Genomic DNA, 17,537 nt, shown 5'->3' with positions numbered 1-17,537 from the left:
GGCGGCCCGTCGTGGGAGCCTCGCGCTGGCCCCGGCACCCAGATCCCATCTGCAGCTGAGGCAGAGATGTCACAAGCCTACGTGGAAGGAAACCTTGCAAACGGCTGAAACAGCACAGGACGCTGCCCAACACTCCCGGGCCCCCCCTCCAGCCCCCCGGCCTTTGCCGCCCCATCTGTCCAGAGCAGGTACCTGTCCCTATGCGTCTGCCCCATCTGGGTGGCCTCCTCCAGGCCGTCCTGACCCCGAGCACAGAAGGCCCGGCCCCGGCCACCCAAGCAGCCCCCTGTGGCCTTTCCTCGAAGCCCTTGGCCGCATTTAAGTCATGTGATCTGTGGTTTCATCCACCTGTCTTTTCTGCCGTGGCCTCCGTGGGGCCTGACGTGGTCCCCGCAGACTCGCCCGAGCACTGAGCCTCGGAGGCAGGTAAATATTTGCCAGATGATGCCCGAGTATTGAAACGGAGAACACTCTCCGATCCGGACACCTGAGCTCAAATCCTAGCCCTGCTGCTGAATTGCATTGTGACCTTGGGCCGGTCACTCGGTCTTTCCCGTCCGTAAAATGGAGACAGCGGCACGGAGACGGCGGGCCGGCCTCTCCCAGCTCTCCGCCGGCCCGTGGATCTTAAGAACGAAAGGGTCTTTTTAAGAGGTCTCGCTCGCACCCCCACCCCCACAGAGAGCGGCTGCCGTCCGAGCTCCTTACAGGGCCCCTTTGCTCTCAGGAGAGACTCCGATGTGTTGGCAAAGTGCATTGTGGGAGCCAAAATAATCAGATTGCAGACGAAGGGAGAGAGGGAAGGGGAAGATAATTGAATATCAGAGAGGAAGCTATTCTCAAGCCAGCCGTTTCATGGTTTCTTCTCGTATTTATGTTTTCGGGGAGGTCCCCCAAATAAAACAGCGCTATTATTTTATGACTCATAAAATATACGTTACGGTTACAACATATCATAGCCATAATCATCACCACACTTACTGAATACCTACTACGCGCCGTAAAACTCTCAAGGCGGGTCTGACCCTCTCACTTGGCAGCTGGGAAGACGGGGGGCCACGGGGCCACGCTGGTCTCCGCCCAGAGTCGAAGGCAGCGCTCTCCCGGCCCCGCCACCCGTCCAGAGCCCTTTCCGGGCTCCCCGGCCCCCGGGCTCAACCCTCTTCCATCACGGGGTGGCGTCACACCCTTTTCATTTCCAAGTCTCGTTACTACAGATGCAGCATGAAAAATGAGCCAATAACCCAGTAAATCCGAGCCACTCGGCGCGAAATGTAATAACAGCTGTGAGGCAGTGCCAGCCAGACAGATTGAGCAGGCTGAGCCTCCGAGAAGCTGCCCTCTAGGGCTCCGGGGGACGACGTCGAGAGGGCACAGAAAGGTCTCAGCCCTCCAGACAGAGAGGGTCACGGCCCGGCGGGGGGCTCCGGGTGGCTGACTTTGCTTCTCTGTCCCTCAGCCTTCGGTTCTGCGAGATGGGGCGCCCGCCTGGGGTCCGCCCCGGGACGCGGAGAACGCGCGCAGCTGGGGAGCCCCTGTGCAAGGTGAGCCCCCCCCCCCCCGGCACGGGCTCACCCCGGGTCGCACAGCGGCATATGACCTGGCTCATCAGGAATCACTGCGTCCCGAAAGAACAAGGTGGTGAAGGCGTTTCCAAAGGAAGACGTATATGGTACAAGCTGCTAGGCCTTACCACGCTGTCTGTCCCCGCCCCTTGCTCCCACCCCTGACCTGGGAAGCGTCGGGGGCAGCCTGACGACAGCAGGCACCAGAGCAACTTACCCCCCTAGACTCACAGTTCCACTGGCTCTCAATCCCGGCTGAGCCTCCTGAGGTGGGTTCTAAACATTTCACACCCAGGCCCAGGGACGATTTCACTGGCCTGGTGCGGCCAGCTGGCCAAGGACACTTGACCCCTGTGCCCTGCAGGGCACCCAGCAAGTGGGCTTCCCGCCTCTGTGCGCCCCTGAAGGGGCCAGGAGACTGCAGACCCCCCCGAGCAGGCCAGCACGGCCGGTTCCACACCAGCACCGGAGCCACGCGGCCTTTCGGGTGAAGTGACACCGCCCCGATGGACCTCACAGATGCCCACGGGGGCCCAAGAGCCCCTGAGTGCCCCGGTAGCTCTCAGAGGAGCGTGGCACCCAAGGGGCCGTCACCCTGGCCTCCCGCCTCCCGTGCCAGGCCACGGGGCTCTGAGTCTGTCAGACAGGGACCCAACAAGGCAGCAAAGTTAGGCCCCACCTTGACGGGTACTCGGCGGTGTGGCCACGAAGGGTCTGGAATGCTCTGAACATGACGGGGCCACATGCCGTAGGGCCACCGCGAGCAGATGACCCCCCTCTGCCAAGGAGACAGCCCTGAGCAGCCTGCCTCGCTGAGGCGAAAGGGAAGGACAGCAGTTCTGACCCTCTTTTATTTATTTTATTTATTTATTTATTTATTTTATTTATTTTATTTATTGGGTGTTTGGGGTGTTTTGTTCATTGTGGGTATTTTAAATTAATTATAACTTATAAGAATATTCCATTAAAGCGTGATTTCTCTTGATTGTGGGGCTCCCTGGAGCCCAGATCGAGTGCCTGGCTTTCCACACCCCAGCCCCAGCCTCGAGTCTCCTGTGCTCTGTCCTGCTGGTGTCGCCCTGCCCACTCTCTGTGCCTCTGGAAACTCTGCCGGTGACGCGGGTGAGCCACCAGGCCCCCAGCAGGTGAAGGTGCCCTCTGTTCAGGCTCCTTGTTTCCCACAGACTACATCGTGATGGTTAAAAGTTCAGTGGCTTCAGGGGCGCCTGGGGGGCTCTGTCGGTTAAGCATCTGGCTTCAGCTCAGGTCATGATCTCAGGGTCCGTGGGTTTGAGCCCTGCGTCGGGCTCTGTGCTGACAGCTCGGAGCCTGGAGCCCGCTTCGGATTCTGTGTCTCCCTCTCCCTCTGCCCCTCCCCTGATCATGCTCTGTCTCTCTGTGTCTCTCAATAATAAATAAACGTTAAAAAAAGGAAAGGAAAGGAAAGAAAAGAGAAAAGAAAAGAAAAGAAAAGAGAAAAACAGCTTGGTGGCCTCGGCTCCAACGGGGTGTTTTGGAGTCAGGAAGTGCTCCCGGGGTCCTCACGACGAGCACGATGTGGCTCCGTGAGCAGTAAGGGGACCCCTCGTCGTGTAGACCCACGCCAACAGCACTGCCTGAGTCTCACCCCAGCTCTGGGTGTCCCACTGACGTCCTGGGACGTGAGAGGCTGTTTGTGATTTACCCAAACTGGAGGCTCACAATCCGCGAGAGTCTCGGGTGCGTGTTCACGAACCTCTAGACTTCCCAGGAAAGCACCTAGCTGAGGGTAAGAGGCTTTGCTCTGTTGGGAACGTCACCGTTTGGGGAAGTCACGTCACAGACGCGGCAACGGCGGCCCACAGTCTCCCGGGCACCTCCAGCTGCGGCCGGGACTGCGGATCCGTGCCCCGGGGCCAGGCTTCCTGCAGCTCCTGCTGGAGATGGGGCGGGCGCTCACACATCGAAAGACACAGTACCTGAGTATCAATGATTCCCCTTTAACCATGGTAGTACACCCTTTATATTACACTCAGAACATTACATTGACTTTCTTCGAGATCCTACGCCAAGTGAGTTTTATTTCCTGTGATTTTCATTTCAGGACAGTCAAGGGAGTGCGGCGGGGTCCATCCAGGGATCCAGGCTGCGCAGCAAATCGCCTGGGAACGTTGCAAAATGCAGGACGCTGCTACACCTGGTCTGGGGAGGGGTGAGGGCAGGAGCGAGGGCAGGGGTCAGAAGGGATGCTCTCCTGTGCAGCCGCAGTTGGGACGCTCTGAGTGCCCTCCCAACCCGGGCAGGTGGCCCCGGGCTCTCCTGGCCTCTGCTTCTGCATCTGTGAAATGAGAACATTCCGGAAGCACCCAGAGCCGGGCACACGGACACTGGAAAGCAGTTGCTGTCACTGTGATTCACGCCCTCCCGGCTGCACGGCAGTCTGTCTGTCTGGTGGCCTCGGCACCGCACAGCCCGGACCCTCCACACGGGGCTGGCGCACAGTAGGTGCTCATCAAATGTGTGTCTCCACCAAAAGAGCCCCCCCCTCCGGGGCCCACAAGGAGGTGAGAGACTCCCAATCCTCGAGGGGGGCCGGTGGGGGCTCCCCTGCCCTGTGGGGGGACATACGTAGCACGGTTACAGGGGGCCAAGAGGACGATGCGCCACTGCAGACACAGGCGACCGTGCGAGCAGCCACGTGCTACGGGGGCCGAGGCAAAGGTTCGTGACTCCTGCAGACGGAGGGAGGGAGACCCATCCGCAGTCGCTATTCCCATCGGGGCGCGATTCCGCAGGGGGCTGTCGGTGGCCAGGGAGTGGGGGGCTCGGGGGGCGGGGGTTGGGGAGACCACCAGCCCTGCATGTGGCTCTGGAGCTGGGGGGGGGGGCAGGGAGGCGAATGCCGGTGGGAAATGGGGTCAGACCCATCCCGGGAGCCGGGAGCCTCCCTATAATCTCAGTTACTGCTATGGAAGGGCAAATGGAAGGAGCTCCTTGGAAGGAGCCCCGATGCTTCATTAGCCCGTCAACTTCCAGCCATCTGACTGGAATGGGAAAGCGGGCCCGGGGGGCTGAGTAGCTGTGAGATGCCAGCTCCGACCTCCACCCCCGTCCCCCACACCGGCATCTTTTGGGGGCGGGTTTGCTTTTGGTGCTTGGGGAAAGTCCCCAACAGGCCAGGGAGGCCAGGAGGCTGGACCTGGGGGGGGGGGGGTGGGCAGAGAGCCACCTGAGAGCCCAGACAGGGACAGAGGGACAGGGTTTCCGAGCGGGGCGTCTGGCCCAGACCCGTCCCAGGCTGCCGACTGTGTCTGCAGCAAAGGAAAAGAATCCTTTTTGCTGTTTTATTATCGTATAATTGACACGCGGCAAAGCTCACCCTTCTCCGCGTTCGGCTCTGAGAGTCTTACACATGCACGTGGTCGTGTAACCGCTGTGCGTCCCGACACCCCCAACTCCCCTGTGCGTCCAGCTCGCCCCCCACCCCCCAGCCACCGGCAGCATCTGCTGCGCTTTGCGTGGCCGTGGTTCGGCCACGGCGGTGGAACAGCACGTTGCCCGCGAGGCTCACCCACGGGGCCGCAGCCTTTGAATCGCCGAGCGCCACCCCTCGCAGGCACGGGCCTGGGCCGTTTATCTGTTTCCCAGTCGAAGGACAGCTGGGCTGTTTCCGGTTTTCGATTAGCCAAGTTCCAGAAAATAGTTTCTCAGCCCAGAACAGGCTTCCCAGCCACCAGCTCTGGAACTGAGCCCCTCCCACACAGGCGGCTATGTGCGGACATCATGAGAATTGCTGGGGAGCCGGGAGGCTCGGGGACCCCGGGTCATCAGACCCCCTCCCCCACCCGAACACCCATGCACTCAGCAGGTCAGTGTCACTGCCGACTGCTGCCTACCACCCAGAGTCACGGGCCTTTTTCAAACCTGGGGTCCGGGGGCGGCTGGGCGTGGGCTCTACCCTCTCTGTGCACCCTCCCCATGTGGGTGGCACCCAGGGGCTGTGCCTGCCCTCACCCGGCCGGCCCAGACATACCAGGCTTCAACTCAGCACGGCCCAGGGGGACAAGGGAGACCCGTGCTGCCGTTTCTCAGCCCAGCCAGCCACAAGGTGCATCCTTTTGTTCCCGAGGGAGGGCTGCTGGGTGGCCGGGCTCGCTGCCCCCTCGCGTCCCCGCCGCCCGCCAGCAAGGAGATCACTCAGGCACTGATACGATCGCCGCGGGACAGGCGGAAATTGGAGTGTCCCCGGTGCTTGATCGCACCAGCCGCGGCCGCAGGGACATTAGAGGCCCGCGTAATGGCCCACATTCAGCTCCCCTCGCAGCCCCACCATGACCTTGGGCGGCTGGGAGCCCGCTGCTGTTTTAATGAAAAATCAGGACTTGGGGAATGGCTATGGCTTGGTGGGGGGCAGGAAGGGGGAGGGCTCTGTGCAGCTGCCCTCAGTCCATCTGTCCACACCGGCCCCTCATGGGGGCTGGGGACCCCTGAAGACACAAAGAGAGCCCCACCTCGCGGAACGCTGGGTCTAACCTGTGAGCTGGGGAGAGGCCGGGATGGGGCGCAGCGGGAGGGGGGGCAGACACAGGAGGAGGGGCCGCCGTTCGTTTGTTGCTCCCACGCCGGGACAAAAGGACCCTCCGTCCAGGCTGGGCTCACCACCCACTCGCCAGCCTCAGTTTCCCCGTTGCAAACAGCTTGGCCCCTCCCACTCTCCCAGCGAGAACTGACAGCTTCCATGTAGCACCTACTGAGTGTGTCCCCACTGGCCCCAGAGCCCCCTGGGACCCTGGGCTACCATTCACCCCATTTTCAGATGGGGAGACAGAACTGACTGCCCAAGGTCATGCAGCAAAGGGAGGGCAAGCCGCCTGGGTGCCCTGGCCGGGTCCAGTGGCCCCCATGCACACCCTGGGCTGTTTCTCCCAGCTTTTTTCTAGAGGCCAGACCCAGGCTGCCCTCCACGGCCAGGGCCCTGCCCCCCACCGCCCACCCCCAAACCCTTGCCAGTCCTCTGGGCTGACAGCACACCAGCCAGGTGCCCACCTGGGAACCAGCCAACTCCGGGCCCACCCCAGGCCCACAGGGAATTTAAGTGCCAAAATCAAGGCCAGGGCCGAATCGCCTCTGCTGGGGAGGCTCCTGGCCCTCCTTCCCCTCCAGGGGCCTGGCGGGAAGGTCCACCAGGCGGCCGGCCACCCCCTTACAAGCCCCAGGCTGACCCCAGAGTATCGGAGTAGGGGTTCCCAGCCCTGCCCTGAACTGGGCAGGGCCCCCCGGCCACCACCGTCGGCCCGCTCTGCCCTGCCCGTGCTGATGGAATTGGGGGGCTGGGGAGGGTCCACTGCAAGTGGGCCACTCTTTCTGGATGGGCTGGAGTGGGGGGTGGGGGGAGCCCTCCTGCACCTCCCTCCCCTCCCCTCCCCAGAGGTGCAGACATCATCGCTGGGCAGAGCAGAGAACAAGGCCCTGAACTTGGGTCGGCGAGGGGCTTCAGACTGGATGCCCCCAGCCGGACCCATGATGCCGGCTGGCTTCCCCGGGCAGTCCCCCCGAGACTGAGCCTCTCTGTTGGGGCTCCTCCTTCCCCCACTGCAGTCCAGGGCTAGCCCACTGGTGACCAGGCCAGCTGCCTGCAGGAAGTTTCCTGGAAGCCTTGGCCTTGACCCCCTCTTGCTGCCTCTTTGTTCTCTTCTCTCTCCTCCTCGGCCTCTCCTGGGGTTCGGGAAGGAGCCTGCCCTCATTAGCCTCAGCTGCTCCAAGCAGGCTCAGAAGGGCCCTTCTCGCCGCTCATAACCCCCTCAGAACTCCAGGTCGGCCCCTCTCTCCGAGTGGCTTCCTCAGGGACATCAGCCCTGCTCTGAGGTCAGAGAGAAAACAAACTCCCAGTGCTGATGGCCAACAGGGACAGGGCCCTCCCCAGAGGCCGGCACACGCGAAGGGCCCCGTGTCTGTCCACGCTCGAAAATTCGCAGCAACCCCAGACGGCAGGGATCAGCATGACCCCCATTTTTCAAGCCAGGGCACAGAGGTACAGACGGAATAAATGACTTGCCCGGGCTCACACAGCTCCCAGGTGGGGGTGGGGGTGGGGGGTCCAGGATGCAAACCCAGACAACGAGTTCCAGAATCTGTGCCCTGAACGGTCGCCGCCTTGTCGTCCTGTAACTTCCCACGCCTTTTTAGAAAGCCACGGAGTACTGGTTCCGTTTTCCTAATGTGGCCTCGCGGGAGCCTTCCTGGCCAACCACCACGCACATCCCACCTCCCTGCGTAGCCTCCAGAGCCCCTTCCCCAGCACGTGCAGTCACTTCCCCAAGAGGCCTTGGACGGGCCAACCCTCCCCGCAAGACGGCGCCCCCGGAACCGTGTCTCCTCCTTGCTCCTGGCACACGGGAGAGACTGCGCAGGGCAGGGGCTCGGAAGTGCTGACTCAGTCCGGGACGTTGGAGTCATGGGAGACTGTGGCCCACAGGAGAGCGGCGACCCGGTGCCCACGGGTCCCCAGGGGCCCGAGGCAGGAAGGAAGGTCAAGGTGGGGGCGGGGGAGACACCACTCACTGAGCGCTCCCGGGGCCCGGCTGAGCCCGCTGGGCCGTCTGCACCCCCCACGTGGCCTGTAAGAGCCTCGTGGCACCTCTGAGCCAGATGGCACCTGCCCCCGGGTGAGGAAAACCGGGCTCCAGCACGTGAACTCGCTTGGCCTGCACGAGGCAGGGCTGGCGTTGGAACCCGGCACTTCTCCCTGGTGCCGGGACCCACGGCAGGCGTCGAGGGCCACGGGAGCATAGAGAGCCCCCCCGCCCCCGCGGACCCGCTCCTGCCGTGAATGCGGCCCGCAGCCACCCCTCGGGGCGAGCCCAGGGCCCCCCGCGTCCCAGCATGGCCCACGTTCAGAGCCCCTCGGGGTTTCCAATCAGTCCCCACACGGAGCGCAGATGGGACACGGCTGCCTCCACCCACTGGATTAACACAAGGTTTTGGTGGCACCCACCGGCTGGCTGCTTAGCTCACAGCGAGTCGCCCTGGACGATTCCTGCCACGAGCCAGCAGCAAATAGCAGCCATGCCTTCCCCTTGCCGGGGGAGGGGGGACAACCTGGCCGTCTCAGGACCCGGAGGGGAGGGGGGTTGGGGGTCACTGCTGCTGCTCGTGGGGCAGTGACGCCGATCCTCCTCTGTGCTGGCCACTTGCCAGGTGGACTCAGGCTCTGAAGCCAGTGAGGGGCAGGAGGGCTGGGCTGGAGTGAGCCCCCCCCCGCCCCCACAAGGAGGAGGGAGGCAGGGAAGGAGGAGGGAGGCAGGGAGGGCCTGTCCTCACCAGCGCCTTCTTCCCACTGTAGGCGCTAAGAATGGCACCCTGTCCCCCAGCCTAGAGTCACCGGCACCCTGCAAGGACCCCCTGCTCCCCCCAGGCACCTCTGTGGTCACCTCTGACGCAGCCCCCCTCCTGAGTTACACCCTGGAGCCCACACTCCGCTAACAGCCAGCAGCAGGTGGCATCACCTCTCTGAGCCTCAGTTTCCTCATCTGTAAAATGGGTGCCTACGCCACAAGGTCCTAGTATGTTTTCTGTGAGATAAGATGGGTCACCCAGTAGATACAGAGCCTGGCTCGGGAAACGCCCTGCAGCCAGGAGCCGTGACCATTGACGTTGTCCCTGGGGCCCCGTCCCCTCACCCAGCCGTCCTCCAGCCTCTCCCACCGTCCCATTCTCCTCCTGAGGCAGAGTGTTCCTTGCCTGGCTTCTCCACTCCAACACTCCGAGACTCATCCTCCCTTTGCAAGCCGGCTCCACTGCTCCCCAGCCTTCCAGGCCCTCCCAGAGCTGCCTTCTGCCCGGTGGCTGCTGGTCACCGGGGACCCCACGCTTTGCCCCGTTGGCCCAGGCCGCTCCCTGCAAGGGAGGCCCCATGGAGCTACGGCCTACTTGGCCGCAGCTCGGCCCAAGTGGTTGGGCTGGTTTGTGGTGGAAAGGACACCGGGCCAGGGCCCAGGGAGGGTCCGATGCCTCCCCGGAGCCCGACGACTTGGCTGGGCCGCCGCGGCGAGCGCGCCAGAGGCCCAGGGCCCACGGACACCCAGGCGCTCCAAGGATCTCTGCCCTGCTTGGAAACCAACGAGGCCAACTTTATCCCTGCTACACAACTAGGCCAGCAGGCTTCGCAGAGAGGGCTGGTGGGGAGCGTTCAGGCTGCGTGGAAAGAAGGCAAAAGAAAGCGGAGAGTCAGCATTTGTTTGCCAGGCTGGCTTTCACCCCTGGAGAGCATTTCAGGGCCACGAATGCCAATCACAATGTGCTCGTGGGCGACAAGACCAGGAAAGTCGGGGCGGGGGTGGGGGGCTCCAGGCTCAGGTTCCAGCTCTCCCGGGGACGCGCCCAGCCGCCAAAGTCCCGGTGAGCGCACGCACGCAGCCGCGGGAAGTGGTGAGGACGTGGCACACGCGGGATCCCGCTGCCAGCCCCGGCCCCCCGCGCCTCTCGGAGGCTGGGCTGGAACCAAGACAGCACAAGCCCTGTCCCCACGCGGGTGGGGGTGACAGCGCCTGCCATCAGGGTCAAACAAGAGCGGGAAGTGTGACGGACCCTCCGTGTCTTCTGAGTTTACGTGGCTTCCACTCTCCGGACGTTAAGGGGTCCTTCGGCCCCTGAAATCATGGTGATAGCGGATGGCTGGTGGGTTTTGTTTGTCTGAGTGTCTTCGGTCAGCAAAGGGAGAAGTTCGCAGCTCTGTGCCAGGCCCCACGTGGGCTCTCTGGACCCGGTCTGGTCCGGGAGCCAAGGGACTCGAGCCCGAGGGAGCAGCACGTTCCGGGCCATCCTGGGCATCTTGCCTGTTACCACAACACCAGCTCCTTTCTTTGTTATTAATTCAACAAGTCCGCTTGGAATCTAGTCATGAGCAGGGCATAAAAATCCGCTGCTTTAACGGAACTTCCATTCTAGGGATGGAGACAAACAACTTGTGAGTAAAGAAAGAATGTAGTTTCTGATGAGCCGATGAATACGCTGGATGTTCCACAGCAAACACGCAGGGTCGGGGACAAAGAGGGCGCAGAGAGGGAGTCAGGGCAGACCCCCAAGGATGGGACCCTCCAATTGAGAGCTCATGCAGTGAGGGAGTGAGCCTCAAGAACATGCGGGGAGGTACTCCAGCCAGGGGCACAGCAGGTGCAAAGGCCCTGAGGTAGGAAGGAACGTGTCTGGACGGCCGACAGGCAGGGGACAGTGTCTCAGGGTGTCCAGGAGAGTCACAGGGTCAGCAGGGCCAGGTGGAGAATAATGGGGCAGGCAGACACGGGGAAGATCGCGTCTCTGGTTTAGACACGCCAATTTTGAGCTGTTAGGTGATCTCAAAATTAAGGTGAAAGGTGTCACGTTGGGGTGCCGAGTGGGTGGTTAGATGTTTCGAAGTATGGATCTCAGGGTGGAGGTCAGGGCTGGACAGACCCATGTGGAAACGCCACCATCGACACTTAACAGGATGGGTCCATGGGGCGTCGAGGGGAGGGGCATGGATGGGCTGAGCCGCGGCAGTTCGAGGACGAGGACGGGAGGCCATGAAGCTCCCAGGGCTCCTGGGAGGCAGGAGAAGGGCTTGGAGCGCTCCTGGGGGGCTGCTAGACTTTGGTGGGAAATGAGGAGTCTGGAATGAGAGGGTGTGTGGGGTCCGTGGGGTCAGCTTGTTGGAGGTTAGCAGGAATGAGCCCGCATGGAAGGAAGTGCGTGGCCAGGCCAGAAGGGCTTTGATGCTGTCCCGGTCCCCGCTCTAGAGACCCGGTGCCCATACCCCCAGCCCCGGGCATCCCCGCGGCCAGAGGAGGAGGGTTTTCAGGCAACGAGGAGCCACAAGCCTGCTCTGCTGGCACCTACGGGCACCCCAGCACCCTCAGGGCGGAGGACGGGCTCTGGCCTTGCCCCTTTAAGGCCCCTCCAGGAAGCCCTCCCCTGTCCCGGGGCTCACTACTCACTGGGGTCCACTCGCCTCCGCCCCTGAGACCGAGCTCTGGAGGCCCCAGCGGTGTGGCCAGCCGGGCTCGGAGAGGGCACCGAGCCACGGCCACAGAGCCACAGCGCGTTGCGGCTAGGGGGGACCGCGGTGGTCGGTGGGCCAACCGTGCACCCTGGCACCTCCTGCCCCTCTCTGCCTCTCTGCTCTCGTCATCCAGCTTCCCCTTGAATGCCCCTTGGGACGGGGCGCTCAGCACACTCAGGGCAACCCTGTCCCCACTCTGGTCGTTCCGTCCCGGAGTCAGGTGGAGGCTGGAGCCGGGGGCCAGCCTGTCACGGCCACGAGTCGGGGTGCGTGCTCCCCGGCTCGGGGGCTCTGCCCCTCTGAGGCCCGGGCACCCGTCCAGGGTGGGCGACTGCACTCCGCTGACCGAGCCCTCGGACATGGGAACCCGTGTGACCCAGCGGAAATCCAGCACCCGCCACCCGAGACAGTGTCACGCAGGGGCTCCTTCTCCGAGCCCTCGGAGGCCCGCCCCCCGTTCACACCCATCATCCGGGGGAAAAGCACGTCCTTTCTATAACGCACACCCTCTCCGCGGAGGCGCTATAAATATGGCGAGATGACATCGCCAGCAGCGGCTCCTGTGAGTGATGTCATCCTGGGGGTTGCCTAGCAACCCCGACAACGTTTGCGAGGCTCTAATTCTCGAGTAGGGTAAAGTCACATTTCTGCAGCTCAGTTAAATCAGCTTCCTGGCAACTCCACCACGATGATCTCATTTTATTCATGATTATTTTATGTGAAATGCGCGTTTAGCTCTAAGAGAACACAAAGATCTAATTCAAAACCCACTATGGCTTTATGTTTTCCAGGGTGCCGTTAACACGGCATCCATGCAAATAACCATGGTAACACACGGGTAATTAGTACACGCAGCACGCGGCATTAACACAGAGCCGGGGCCAGCTCCCCGATCAGCGCGGATTACCGCACGTTATTACCGGAGTAATTACCTGCAGCCACACACAAATTGAACTAAATGGTCAATTGAAGTAAAGTGCATGGCTTTTTATTCTAGTCCCTAAATAATGTGTCTGCTTGGCTGAGCCGTTCAAGGTAACTAAAACTCTCAGACCGATGGCCTCCCCCGGCCCGGCCCCATCCTGGGTGGGGGGCCGGCCCCGCCCGGACGGGTACTGGGGCTCCCCGCTCCCCCACCACCCCCAAGCCGCCGCAGGGCCCGGCCCTTACGTGACAGCCCCGAGGACGAGGACGAGGACGACTGTCCTCCTCGTCCCCCCAGGGAAGAGGGCACAGAACTTTCCAGAAAGAGGATGGGGTGAAAAGGCAACGGCCTTCCTCCCTGGGATGTTGTTCTCGCCCCTCTGGTAGGTGGGGCTTCCTGTCGCAGGATGTGAGGGGGAGGGGAGGTCAAAGGTTACTTCTGCCTTATTAACAGAGCGTTTCTCAGATTCCACACACTTACAAGATCTTCAAACAGGAAGTCGCCCGGGCTCCTCCAGGATTCCGAGTGGAGCTGAGCTGCGTGGCCTCCCCTGGAGAGGGGAGAGCGGCGGGGAGGCAGGGAGGCCCCACAGTGGGTGGGAGGGGCCTGGTGTCCTGTCCTTCCCTGATGGGTGAGGCCCATCACCGTGGCGAGGGGGCCCGGGGACTTTGGGCGGAAAACTCCCAGTCCTTCCCGCGACCCATCCCAAGGGCCAGCCCTTAGAAAGATGGCCACCACCCTGCGGGCCGCCCATCCAGGCGACGCGGAGCCACGAGGACACCAGGTGCCACGGAGGCAAAGGACAGGGCACCAGGAGCGCGACAGGGGCTCCCCGGAGGCAGTGAGGCTGATGGTGACTGCGAGGGGGAGGCAGGGAGGAGGGAGGCCCCGAGTCAGAGGAACCGAAAGAAGGCCACTGATCTTATCACCACCTTGATGTGCCGCGGACGCAGAAATACTGAGGGAGATCGAGATGCAGAGAAAAGGAACATGTGACTTCAAAACCCACAGCTATGTCTGCACCCCGTGGAGGCGGGGCAGGTTCGCCTCGGGGAAAGGTGCTGTTTTCAGAAAACATTCTGAAAGGTTTTGGCGTTTGGGGTGAGGGCATCTCATCTACCCTGGATGGGAGAGGCCCAGACGGCCAAAGGCAAGAGATCCGACTCCAAATCAAAGGGGATTTCCAACCAAAATAGCTGACGGGTGCACACCACCGCTGGGGCAGCATAGAGGAGGTGACCCCAAACATATGGCGGGGCGAACAACACAGTGACCCCCACCCCCCAGAGACAGAGACAGAAGGTGAAGGAGGCGTGGCCGGCTGAGCCCAGGTCGCGGGCAGGTCTGGACTCGGCACCCCCTGCAGGGAAAGGGGGACCTAAATCCCGGTGGGGCCGGGAGGCAGGAATGGGAGCAGGGGAGCCCCCACAACAAGGCTGAGAGCAGACCGTCACCCACAGATGCTGAAACGCAAAACAAACGACTAGCAGACTGACCTCAGCCATGAAAAGGACAGCGCGTAACCAAAGAATCGCGTTCATGTCAGAAATGCAGATCTGGCGATCCTCAGGAAGCCGATCCGTGTAAGTCAGCGAAGTGACACACGAGGAAGAAAAATCAGACGCGGGTCCTACGACATGTGGCGAAGACACTTGTGAAAATCCAACATCCGCTCGTGATTAAAACGAAAAGGGCTCTTACAAACCCAGAGCCAAAGGGGGCCTCTGATGCCGTGGAAGAGGGCCTGCGGGAGGCCGGCGCAGTCGTCATGCTTCGTGGCAAAGCCTCGAAAGCTTTCCTTCCCAAACCAGAAGCGAGGCAAGACGTTCTCCCCCTCGCCCTTTCTGCTCGACATGGTGACAGCTGCCTCCACCACTGCAATAAGGTAAGAAAACTAAATAAACGAGGGGCTCCCGGCTGGCTCCGTCAGAAGAGCATTCGACTCTTGACCTCGGGGTCGGGAGTTCCAGAGCCACGTCGGGTATAGAGATGACGTAAATCAACAAAACTTAAAAAGAAAAAGAAACAAACCAGAGGTGAAAAGACTAGACGAGAAGAAACCAAACTGCCATTTTTCGCAAGGCAGGCAATTCCAAACGCAGGAGGTCCGAAATGACCTGCAGATCAATACTAACAGTTTACCAAGGTTGCTGGATGTAAAGTTAACACGAAAAATCAGATTTCTTTCTATGTAATGGGGGCGAACAGATAGAAAATGGGAATTTTTGAACGATACCACCTGTGATAACATCAAACCAGGTCAAGCGCCCGGAAATAAATACAGTAGCATACACACGAGACCTCTAGAGAAAAAAAAAAATATGAAATTTTATTGACAGACATTCATGAAGACCTAAGAGGGGACATTTGTTCATGTTTATAGTTTATGGTTTATGAAGTGCTTATGGTTTAGAAAATTCAACATTATAAAGATCTTAATTCTCCCAAATTGATTTATTTTCAAGTTGAGTTCATTAAAGCATCTATCTAGAGTAAAATTCTTCCTTTTTTAGGGGCATCGGGGTGGTTCAGTAGGTTAAGCATCTGACTCTTGATCTCTGCTTAAGTCTTTATATTTAAAATGTTTTTAACATTTATTCATTTTTGAGAGACAGAGAGACAGTGTGCAAGTGGGGGGCGGGGGGTGGGGGGCAGAGAGAGAGGGAGACAGAATCCCAAGCAGGCTCCAGGCTCCGAGCCGTCCACACAGAGCCCGATGCGGGTCTTCAACCCACGAACTGTGAGATTATGACCCGAGCTGAAGTTGGACGGTTAACTGACCCAGCCACCCAGGTGCCCCAACCTCTGCTCAGGTCTTGATCTTAGCGTCGTGAGTTCAAGCCCCTCCCCCTGCCATTGGGTTCTGTGCTGGGCTTGAAACCTACTTAAAAGACAATCCTTTTTTACTGTATAGTTCTGTAAATCTTTACAAACTTAGTCAGGTAGAGAGTATATCCATCACCTCCCAAAATCCGTGCCTAGCAACCTTGCCCTATTGTTCGTCCTGATAGTTTCTGTCTTTTCTAGAATGTAATTTAAATGAAATCAGACAGTCTGCAACATTTTGAGTCTGACTTCCTTCGCTTAGCATAATTCGTTTGAAATTCAACCCCGTTCTCGCACGTGTCCATAGCTCGTTCATTTTTATTGCTGAAAAGTATTTCATTATGTGGACGTACCGTGGTTGGAACAACACGCGAGTTGCTTCCAGCTTGGAACAATTACAAATTGAGCTGCTGTAGGCATCCACGCACAGATGGCTGGGTGATTTTCTTGGGTAAATATGCAGGAGTGAAATTGCTGGGGCATAGTGTATGTTCGCCTCTGTGAGAAACCACCACACTGTTTTCCAGAACGGCTGGGCCACGTTGTGTCCCCACCAGCGATGTGTGTGAGTTCCAGTGGCTCTGCACCTTCACGTGGTGTTGTCGGTTTTTTAAAAGCCATGACTAGGGGCGCCTGGGTGGCTCGGTCGGTGAAGCGGCCGACTTCGGCTCAGGTCACGATCTCGCGGTCCGTGAGTTCGAGCCCCGCGTCCGGCTCTGTGCTGACAGCTCGGAGCCTGGAGCCTGCTTCGGATTCTGTGTCTCCCTCTCTCTCTGACCCTCCCCCGTTCATGCTGTGTCTCTCTCTGTCTCAAAAATAAATAAACGTTAAAAAAAAAATTAAAAAAATAAATAAAAGCCATGACTACAGGTTGCAGTGGCGCGTCCTTCAGCCTTGACGTAATGGCTGAGACCACTGAGCATCTATATTTGACCTCCATATGTATCCTTTTGATGAAGCCTCTTTGTCAGGTTTTGGTATCAGAGTAATGCTGACCTCATAAAAAGAGTCGATTCCTCCCTCCACTTCCATTTCCTGGAAGAGGCTGAGTATGGATGGTATTATTTCTTTCTTAAGTGTTTGGTAGAATTTGCTGCAAAACTCACCTAAGTCTGGAGTTTATTGTTTTCAGAAGGTTTTTTTTTTTTTTTAATGTTTATTATGTATCTTTTGAGAGGGACACAGAGTGAGAGCGGGGGAGGGGCTGAGAGAGAGGGAGACACAGAATCCGAAGCAGGCTCCAGGCTCCGAGCCGTCAGCACAGAGCCCGACACGGGGCTCGAACCCACGAACCGTGAGATCATGACCTGAGCCAAAGTCAGATTCCCAACCGACTGAGGCACCCAGGCGCCCCTGTTTTGAGAAGATTTTAAACACCCAACTCTCTGATATACACGGGACTATTGGGGAGCTTGGGTGGCTCAGTCGGTTAAGCATCTGACTTTGGCCCAGGTCATGATCTCACGGTGTGTGGGTTCAAGCCTTACGTCGGGCTCTGTGCTGACGGCTCGGAGCCTGGAGCCTGCTTCGGATTCTGTGTCTCCCCCTCTCTCTGCCCCTCCCCTGCTCATGCTCTGTGTCTCTCGGTCTCTCAATAATAAATAAACATTTAAAAAAAAATTTGTTAATATATATATGGGACTATCACCTATTGTTTTCTTGAGTGAGTTTTGGTAGTTTATGTTTTTGAAGGAATTTGTCTATCATAAAATTGTTTGTAATATTATTTCTTAACATTTTAATATCCGCAAGATCTGTAGTGATGTCCCCTTTTCCATTCCTGACATTGGTAATCTGCGTCTTCTGTCTTTTTTTCTTTGTCAGTCTGCCTAGAGATTTGTCAGTCACATACGATCTTTTCACGGAGGCAACTCTGGCTTCATTGATTACGCTTTCCTACAGCCTTTCTCTTTCCTGTTTCATTGATTTCTGCTCATTACTGCTTCCTTCCTTCTGTTTGTTTTGAATTCAATTTGCTTCTTTTTCTAGTTTCTTAAGGTGGAATTTAGATCATTGATTTTCTTTTTCTTTTCTTCTTGTTTTTTTCTGTTTTTAGTGTAGTGGACACACGGTGTTACGTTAGTTTCTGGTGCACAGCTTAGCGATCGGACAAGTTCCCACAGTTGTGCGCATTACACGTTATTATCACTGGCTGTACCCCTTATGCTCTGGTTTGTATTCCCACGACTTACTCATTCCATAACTG

The 17,537-nt window shown here is 59.0% G+C and overlaps 1 long non-coding RNA gene across 1 annotated transcript; it reads left to right on the top strand.

The window, feature by feature from the left end:
* Window positions 1–5,099: 5,099 nt before the first annotated feature.
* LOC123592952 lies at window positions 5,100–14,958 on the top strand. Its single transcript, XR_006710020.1, has 2 exons — window positions 5,100–5,652; window positions 14,052–14,958. It is a non-coding gene; the product is annotated as an uncharacterized LOC123592952 (long non-coding RNA).
* The last annotated feature ends 2,579 nt before the right edge of the window (window positions 14,959–17,537 follow it).

This window comes from Leopardus geoffroyi, chromosome D4 (genome assembly GCF_018350155.1).
Source record: "Leopardus geoffroyi isolate Oge1 chromosome D4, O.geoffroyi_Oge1_pat1.0, whole genome shotgun sequence".
NCBI lineage: Eukaryota > Metazoa > Chordata > Mammalia > Carnivora > Felidae > Leopardus > Leopardus geoffroyi.
The sequence above is the reverse complement of the archived record's forward strand: the minus strand, read 5'-3'. Positions and strand labels throughout refer to the sequence as shown.